Source organism: Cucurbita maxima, unplaced genomic scaffold (genome assembly GCF_002738345.1).
Source record: "Cucurbita maxima cultivar Rimu unplaced genomic scaffold, Cmax_1.0 Cma_Scf00054, whole genome shotgun sequence".
Classification (NCBI taxonomy): domain Eukaryota; kingdom Viridiplantae; phylum Streptophyta; class Magnoliopsida; order Cucurbitales; family Cucurbitaceae; genus Cucurbita; species Cucurbita maxima.
Genome location: NW_019272070.1, coordinates 444,240 through 454,074, shown reverse-complemented (window position 1 = coordinate 454,074; position 9,835 = coordinate 444,240).

Genomic DNA, 9,835 nt, shown 5'->3' with positions numbered 1-9,835 from the left:
CACACTGCCCCCTCAAGCTGCACCACGGGCTAGATTGGATCCCGCCACACGAATAGTTTTAGAGTTTCTCCAGATTACGATGCAAACAATGTTGGCAACAAAATAGGCCACATTGTTAGCTACGCAACAAGCCGCAGCAATGGCCACGCAACAAGCTGCAGCAATGGCCACACAACCAGCCAATGCAACGGCCACACAACCAGCTAATGTGACGGCTACACAACTAGCCAAAAATCCACAACTAGACAGGGGGGAGAATTGGTTAAAAATCTTTAGACAGTATGACCCCCGTCCGTTCGTCGGTTAAAATGAAGATCCCACAGTAGCTCAGATGTAGATCGCAACCATGGAAACGACCTTTGAATCAACGAGGTGCCCTAATGACCACAAAGTAGCGTGCACGACATATGTACAACAAAAGGATGCAGAAGTGTGGTGGACAGATAACAAACAGAATATCAACCCGGGAGAGGGGATCACAACGTGAGAAACCTTTAAGGAAGCCTTCCTAAAATACTACCATCCAAGGGATGCCCATATAAAAGAACAACAAGAAATTAACCACCTAACCCAGGGAGTACACACTATGGATCAGTATGATCAAGAATTCATGAGATTAAAGAGGTTCGTACCGTCACTAGCACACACTAAAGAAAAACAGACAGAGAAGTTTGTGTTAGAGTTGAATTCGAAGACCCGCATGTTGGAGGCATTTAACCCAAAAACTTACGAAGAGGATCTGAGGACGTCCAAGGCCCTAAAGTAAGCTCCAAAGGAGAAAAACTCGGAGCCAACGACATTCAAAGAAAAGAAACGTCCCGTTGAGGCCGAACCCACGAAATTCCAACCGCCACTCCAGAGACCTCGACATCAGGACAGACGACCTGCTCCGCCCCAGTACCTCGATACCTAGTATCAAAAAAACCTCTGTGTCGCAAATGTGGGAAACAACATTGGGGCAGATGTATGGTAGGCTCGAGGGTATATTACAAGTGCGGTCGTGCAGATCACACGACCCAATTTGTATTGGAACGAACGAGAAAAACCCAAGGGGACCCCTTAGAGGAGTGATTATTCGAGTACCGACCACGCAAACCCGTGCACAGACCAGGGGGTATGCAACGACCAGTAAAGAGACGGGAAAGTCTAGCACCGTGGTGACAGGTACGCTTTCTATACTAGGACACTTTGCATTGATGTTGTTTGATTCGGGTTCTACCCATTCATTTATTTCTTTGTCATTTCTTAGTCAAGCAGGGTCCGTAGTAGAACCCTTGATGCATGTATTGTCGGCCGGTACCCCAGCAGGAGTAGACCTGGTTACTGAAAATAGAATAAAAGACAAACAAGTGGTAATAGCTGGACGAACCATCCAAGTAGACCTAAAAGTAGTAGATATGATGAATTTTGATGTCATACTAGGAATGGACTGGCTAGCCGAAAACTTTGCTAGCATAGACTGCCATAAGAAAGAGGTAGTATTTAACCATTAAACGGACGTAGTTTTAAGTTTAAAGGAACCTTCACAAGCACCACCCCAAAAATAATATCGATGATGAAAGCCATACGCCTGGTATAACAGGGGGGTGAGTGATTCTAGCCTGTGCGGTGAACACAACAGGAAAAGAGCAATAGATTCGGTAACCATACTAAACGAATTCCCAGATGTCTTCCTGGAGGACCTTCCGAGAATCCCTCCATCGTGAGTAGTAGATTTTGGAATAGTACTTGAGCCAGGAACGAGACCCATCTCTAAAGCCCCATACCGCATGGCCCCAGCAGAACTAAAAGAACTTAAATCACAACTACAAGACCTATTAGATAAAGACTTCATTCGACCTAGTGTATCTCCTTGAGGTGCGCCAATGTTGTTTGTTAAAAAGAAAGATGGCTCTATGCGTCTATGCATTGACTATAGAGAATTAAACAAGAGGATGGTAAAGAACAAATATCTATTACCCCGCATCGAGGACCTATTTAACAAACTTCGAGAGGCAACAATGTTTTCCAAAATAGACCTTCCATCAGGATACCGTCAAATTAAGATTAAAAACGAAGATATACCGAAAATAGCCGTTGGCCTCACCAATGCCCCAGCGGTGTTTATGGAATTAATGAACCAAGAATTCAAGAAGCGGTGTTCATGGAATTAATGAACCAAGTATTCAAGAAGTGCTTAGACACGTTTGTGATCGTATTCATAGACGACATCCATATATACTCAAAAACGGACGAAGAACACCAAGAACATCTCCGAAAAGCCCTAACTATTCTAAGGGAGATCAAGTTGTATGTCAAATTCTCCAAATGAGAATTTTGGCTACAACAGGTTTCATTCTTGGAACACGTAGTGTCTAAAGACGGAATTTTAGTAGATCCCACCAAGATAGAAGCTATCACGAAATGGAAACGGCCAACTACGGTTACCGTGATACGAAGTTTCTTAGGATTGGTTGGTTACTATCGAAGGTTTGTCCAAGACTTTTCTAGAATAACCTCGCTTCTCACCTAATTAACATTGACCATAAAAGTCTAAAATACTTGTTCACTCAAAAAGAATTGAACATAAGACAACGTAGATGGCTAGAGCTGGTAAAAGATTACAAACATAGATATCCAGTACCGCCCTAGAAAAGTAAACGTAGTCGTTGGCGCACTAAGTCGAAAAACAGTACACTTGTCGGCCCTCATCACAAGGGAGCCACGAGTGCGAGTTGATTTCGAACGAGCTGACATAGCAGTAGTAACCAAGGAGGTTATAGCCCAAATAGCCCGATTGATAGTGCGCCCCACCCTTAGAGGATCGTAGACTCACAACGTGAGGACCCTAGCCTAAACAAAATCCTAGACCAGTTGACAGTAGGCCCAATGGTTGGTTTTTCTAAGTCGACAGATGATGGACTACTATGTCAAAGATGTTTATGTGTCCCAGTTGTGAGCAAAATAAAGAACGAAATCCTAACTGAAGCACACAACTCACTCTTCTCGATAAATCCAGGTGGTACAAAGAGGTATCAGGACCTGAAACAGCACTTCTAGTGGCGGAATACGTGAGTAAATGTCTGGTGTGCCAACTGTAAAAGCCCCTAGGCAGAAAACCACCGAACTACTACAACCTCTAAGTATACCGGAATGGAAATGAGAAAATATTTCTATGAATTTCATAGTAGGCTTACCCAAGACACTAAAGAGTTACATGGTAATTTGGGTAGTTGTCAATCGACTGACAAAGTTGGCACACTTCCTACCGGGTAAGGTAACATATACAATAGACATTTGGTCTCAACTGTACGTGAAAAATTGTGAGGTTGCATGGAGTCCCGGTATTAATAGTGTAGGATCGAGACCCACATTTTAGGTCAGCCTTTTGGCGCAAACTTCAAAAAGCGTTGGGTACCCACCTCGACTTTAGTACTACCTTCCACCCACAAACTGATGGTCAAACGGAACGATTAAACCAAATCCTAGAAGACATGCTTCGGGAATGTGTTATGGATTTCATGGGGAGTTGGGACACTAAACTACACTTGATGAAATTCTCATACAACAGTAGTTTTCAAGTAACAATCGGGATGACACCATTTGAAGCGTTATATGGAAAACGGTGTAGGTCCCATTGTGCTGGGACGAAGTAGGAGACGAGAACTGATACGACCCGAGTTGGTCTGCATCACCAACGAGATAGTACAGAAAATTAGACCAAGGATGCGCACCATACAAAGTAGTTAAAAGAGCTACGCCGACGTTAGGTGTAGGAACTTATAGTTCGAAGAGGGGGACCCAATGTTCTTAAAAGTAGCTCCTATGAAAGGCGTTCTAAGAATCGGATGTAAGGGAAAGCTAAGCCCCCGCTTTATCGAACCTTTCAAAATCCTAGAAAGAATAGGTTCAGTAGCATACAAACTAGCCTTACCACCTTTACTCTTAAGCGTACACGATGTGTTCCATGTGTCCATGTGTCCATGTTGAGGAAATATATTGCAGACCCTACGCACGCGATAGACTACTGACCCCTCGAGATCGAGGAAAGCTTAAGTTATTAGGAGAACCTGATTAAAATCTTAGCTTAGGAAGTGAAAGCCTTACGTAATTGAAACATAGGTTTCGTCAAAATATTGTGGAGAAATCACCAAACCGAGGAAGTGACGTGGGAACGAGAAGAGGAAATAAAAGAAAAATACTTTGAATTGATCCAGGAGATTGATACTTTCAAGGACGAAAGTTCTTTGTAGGGGTAGATAATGTAATGGATCAGATAAAAAAAAAAAAATCCGGAGTCGTCGACGAGACCCACGAGCCTTGCAAAACTTCGGGGGTCACCACAATAATAGACCCCAATCCTTAGTCAAACCACATGCAAGGAAGAAAACAAAAAAACGTAGAGTTTGAGGAAGAAACTGACGACGCTCCGTTGAAGCCAAACCATACGAAATCAACTTTGAAACCTTTGATCTACCCCATGAAAACAATTCCAGAGACCTTTACACACCAGAGATAGATTTCGACATTGCTTACACGTCGTACACCATCGAGAAAGGAAGACAGAATATTGGGTTTTCGAAGTCTCTCAAATCTGGAAGTCTCAGACCTTGTCGAGCCAAAATAACACATAGATGGATTTAGAGGGAAGATGGGACTTAGGAACCAAAGGAAAAGGAGGAAAATGGATATTGAAAATGGCGTTACCGTGGAGAGAGAGAGATTGCCAAAATATTTTAAATAACCGGACGAAGAAGACGAAGTTCGACTCGAGATTCGGACCCCGCGACCCAAACTAAGTCCAACCCATTTCAGTCCAAACCTCGGCCGACGACACCCCCCACGACCTAGACGCCTCAGACCAAACTAGAAAGCCCAATTACGGCCTAACCCATCATCTGTGACCCGAGACCAAAAACCCAACCGACTCGAGACCCGCAAGCCCAATCCAATACCCGACGCTGACAACCCAACCCACCTGTAACTGTTTCCTTTCAACCCAGGTCCGGTCCACCACTCGCAGTCAGCCCAGACCCGCGACTGCAACCCGGAAACCCGCGCCTTGGCCCGACTTCGACTACCACACAAGGCTACTTTGGTAGTGCCACGTGGCAGAAACTGGCGCAAAACTCTCCTCGGCTCAAGCGGCTTATTCGGCTCGGGAATCCTATTTTCGACCTGTTCGGCATCGTTTCGATCCTTCCCAACTTGATTTCGACCCCGTTTAACGTAAAATAGATCATTTTAAGGTCATATTTGACAAATTCAAGTTGGAAATTAATTATGTTTGTGAAATACTAACGAGGGTGTCGAATGGTCCAATAGGAACCAACCACCAACGAAAGCATAGGACATATACGAGGAGCTAGGAGCTTACGTTTAAATTTTAGGGAGTACTTCAGCTAAGGCCTATAAAGTAAGTGGCTCACCGGTCGTAAGTTACGCGTTGTATGTTGTATGTTGGCACGTTCCCGTGGATTCGCACGTGTCATTAAATTGTAAGCTAGACTGTTATGCTTGAATATGTAAACTTGGAAATGTGAATGTACGCTCTTTAGTATGATGTGATGTGTTGTGCTTATGACGTTTATGATATTTCTGGTTGATTCTCGTATGAACGGTACCATAATTTTGAATGTAAACAACATGAAATGTATGACATGTAATCACGATAAATAACATGAAATGTAACACCATTAGAATTATGAATGATATGTAGATTGAAAAATGAGAAATGATATGACATGCATGAAAAATGATAGCAGAGTTATATTTAATAATGTTGAAAACGGAAAAATGTTGGGACCTCATGCATTATGTGTGCTCATGCATTAGGGGGATACCCCCATTCCATCACGAGGGTATGAACGCATACATCCATTAGGTAGGCGAAGTATTGTTATGTTTTACATAATGCTGTTGTGATGGTTACGAATTCTAATGGGTGTCCGGCAAAAGTTGAGCTACCAAAGAATGCTCACCAGACAAGAAAAGGGGTCCAGTCGTGTGCGAACTGACTAGTGATCCCATACTCACACGTATGGGCTGTATAGAGTATATGGTACATATTCAAGCTGCCCAATTAGAATAAGCGTCGTAGGAAGAAAAATAGACTGATAGGTCCCATCATAGCATTTTGCATGTTCTTGTTGCATAACCTCGATAGGGGGTCACTTACTAAGTATTCTAGAAATACTCAAGCCTCGTGCTATTACATTTTCAGATAAAGGCAAGTCACCCATGTGAGACCGACGGCAGCATCGCACATCTCGGGATCGTGACACATGCATAGGATAGTTGTTTTCCATTCGAAGTATAGGTTAGTATAGGTTGAATTTCATTTGCATTCGTAGAATAGGTTAGCATAAGTTTAATTCCCTTTGGCATAATTAGTATAGGTTGAATTGTAATCGCATTAATAAATCATAGGTTAGTATAGGACATTTAGTTCAGAGTTGTTTTTTTTCCTTTCTTTCACTTGTATTAGTTGTTCCTGAGTTAATAAATGACAGATTGATGTTGCATTTATAATAAGAGTTCATTTAAAGTAAATTCAACCTTAAATGTAGAAGCATTAAGATAAATTTCTCATTTAAAATATAGTAACTACCTTAGATTGAATAGGAAAATCTTAGGGGGGTTACATTTCACATATCGTTCATCATTAATATCATATCGTTTCTCATTCTTCCATGCTCATATCATACATAATTCTAACGGGGTTATATTTCATGTCATTTGTCGTGATTTCATGTCATTCATATCATGCAATATATACACTATTTAGGAGACATAACATTTCATTATATACATATCATAGCATAACATAACATAACATATTGCATCACAATATCTCATATCATAAACATGTCAATTTATCACACATCTCATACCATAACATATTTCATATCATTTTCATATCATATGACAACATATATATATTTGTCATTCACATGTCGTATCATAACCATATCATATCGTAAACACTTCGTGTTCATATCGTTTCTTAACTTATCATAATCTTAACGTTCTTATACCTTTCACAGTCATGTCATTACATGAACATACCTTAGTCATATCATCACAGGAACATATCATAACGCTATCATTCTATCAATCTACACCTGTCCCTTTCTACCCATAATCTAACCGTATTCTTTTATCAATCTCTCATATCCATAGCACTTCGGTATGTAACTTAACCTTAACGTTTCATGAACGTATCTTACTCCTATCGTTACATTTTGTTTTGTGCATCATTCTCATGTCCTATCTCAAACACATCATTGAACACATCATATTGTAATTATTATCATACAATTCACATATTATAACATATCATAAACATATCGATCCACAAACAATTCACACATATCAATTCACATATTTACTTTTCTCCCTATATTTAATTTAAGTTTTTAATTTATGAATCTTCCTTTTTTTTCTTTATTTGTATTTACTCTATTGTCTTTTAATTTTGTTCAGACGTCTTCCAAATTTCTAGTAGATCCCGGTTTCCAAATGTTTTGGTATTTCCTTTTCCTTCATTCTGTTGACACTTCAATTCTATTCACAAATTTTGTTAGCCATTTTATTTTTAATTTATTCTATGAAGTGATTTACTATAATTCATATAAATCTAGTTTCTAACCGAGCTAAACAATTGTAATGATTTAATGAGATCTAAGTATTAGCAGATTTAATATATACCTTATCAAATTTATCTTCACTTAATCTGTGTAAGAGGTTATTCTCATTTTTTTTTTCCTCAAATTAAATTTGCCAATATTATTTTTCATTTTTCTTTCTTTTCACCAACTGTGATTTTTTTAGCTTAAGGAATGGGTTGAGGAGAGATAATTGGGGAAGGGATGAGAGATTAGTGGAGAGAATTGGATTTTTCTTTCTTTTCTAATCCAAGTTGTACATTCAGATCAGGTTTTTTTTTTTTTTGGATTATGTGTTTCTCTTAACCAACCTTAAATATGTTGAAAATTTATGAAAGAGTAATCCCATCAATATCTATATATTCTTATATACTTTAAGATATATTATTTTTATGGGAATGATGTGAGATATATTCCATTTTGACAATACAAGCAAGAGAATCCTCCCTCTAATTTTTTTTTTCTTTATTTGAATTTTACATTTTGATGTGTCTCAAAATTAGAAAGAATTAGGGGAGGGTCGTTTCATTTTTGTATCAAGAACTAAGAGTTCGAGAGATAAAGAGAATTAAGGATACCCACCATAAAAACTAATCCAATCCATATGGATGTACCTGAAAATACAACATTTTTGTTCGCCGACCAACCTCAAAAGGGCTAATTAAGAGGAGGATCATGAGTATAGATAAATAACACTATCTCCATATTTTGGGGAAAACTAGACGAGAGCTCATGCTCAAAATGGACAATATAGGTTTGTGGTTTCTAATTTGGTATTAGAGCACCATTCCAATTTTATTTTTGGTTTTTTAGAAATTATATTTATTTTCTCATAATTTTTATTTAAATATTTAAAATAAGTAGTCATTTAATTTACAAATAAAATATTTTCTAAGACCAAGCATTTATCTCATTTGTACACTAACATTTATTTTAATATTTTTGAAATAAATTACGGATCAAATTAAAATAATTATAAAAAAAACAGTGAAAATACTCCTAAAATGTTAAAATGTAGTAAATAATAATTGAAAAAAAATTCAAAACTAATATTTAAAATGAGATTTAAAATTCAGTCAATTTTCTTTTTCTATTTTTGAAAAAGGAGGACAAATCCCATATCTATTTAATATTTAAAATTAGAAAATAAGTTGGGATGATATCCCAAATTTTTCTCCGTATATAACAAAAACCTTTCTTTATAAATAGGAGCAGTGACAAATTTTTTAATAAACCGAAGCAGTGATAAATTTAGTGATAAATTTTTTTATAAACGGAAGCAGTGACATTTTTTTATAAACCGAAGCAGTGACAATTAGGTAACTTATAGAGAGGGACAATTAAGTTTATAGGGAGTGAAAAATAGAGAGATGAACTTTACTAATTTCATCCTTATTTTATTCTGGTTTTTTCGGTTAATATCACCTGTCATTGCTGTAAAGAAGGTAATGCCTTTTTTGATTCGACGGTGTGTTCTTCTTATGTTTATTCGTAAGTTTACAAAGTATTATTATACGAACCGTAATTTTATTTTTTTGGATTTCAGTCCTATATTGTGTTATTAGGATCTCACTCACATGGGTTAGAGGTATCAGCAATAGATCTTCAAAGAGTGGTTGATTCCCATCACAAATTGCTCGGATCCTTCTTGGGGAGGTTTGAAGTTTGATTTTTTTTTTCTTTTATATATATTTGAAAATATAGCTATCATTATGTTATTTTGAATTAATAAAAATTGAAAATTTTCAGTTCTGAAAAGGCAAAAGATGCCATTTTTTACTCGTATAAGAACCATATAAATGGGTTTGCAGCCATTCTAGATGAGGAAGAGGCCACCAAGTTTGCAAGTAAATACTAAACTATTTTAACTTTAATATATAAACATAATAATTAATAATAATTAATAATAATAATTTATGAGACAGAGCACCCAGAAGTAGCAGCAGTGTTGCCAAACAAAGCCAAAGAGTTGCACACAACTCATTCATGGGAGTTCATGCATTTGGAGAAGAATGGTTTTATTCTCCCTTTTTCTCCTTGGAGGAAGGCTAGATTTGGAAAAGATGTTATTATTGCCAATCTCGACACCGGTAAATATATATTATCTTTTACTTATTCATCATATAACTCGATCGCATTAACATGAAATATCTAATTTAGATCATAAAGGTTGAGTTCGATTGTGGATT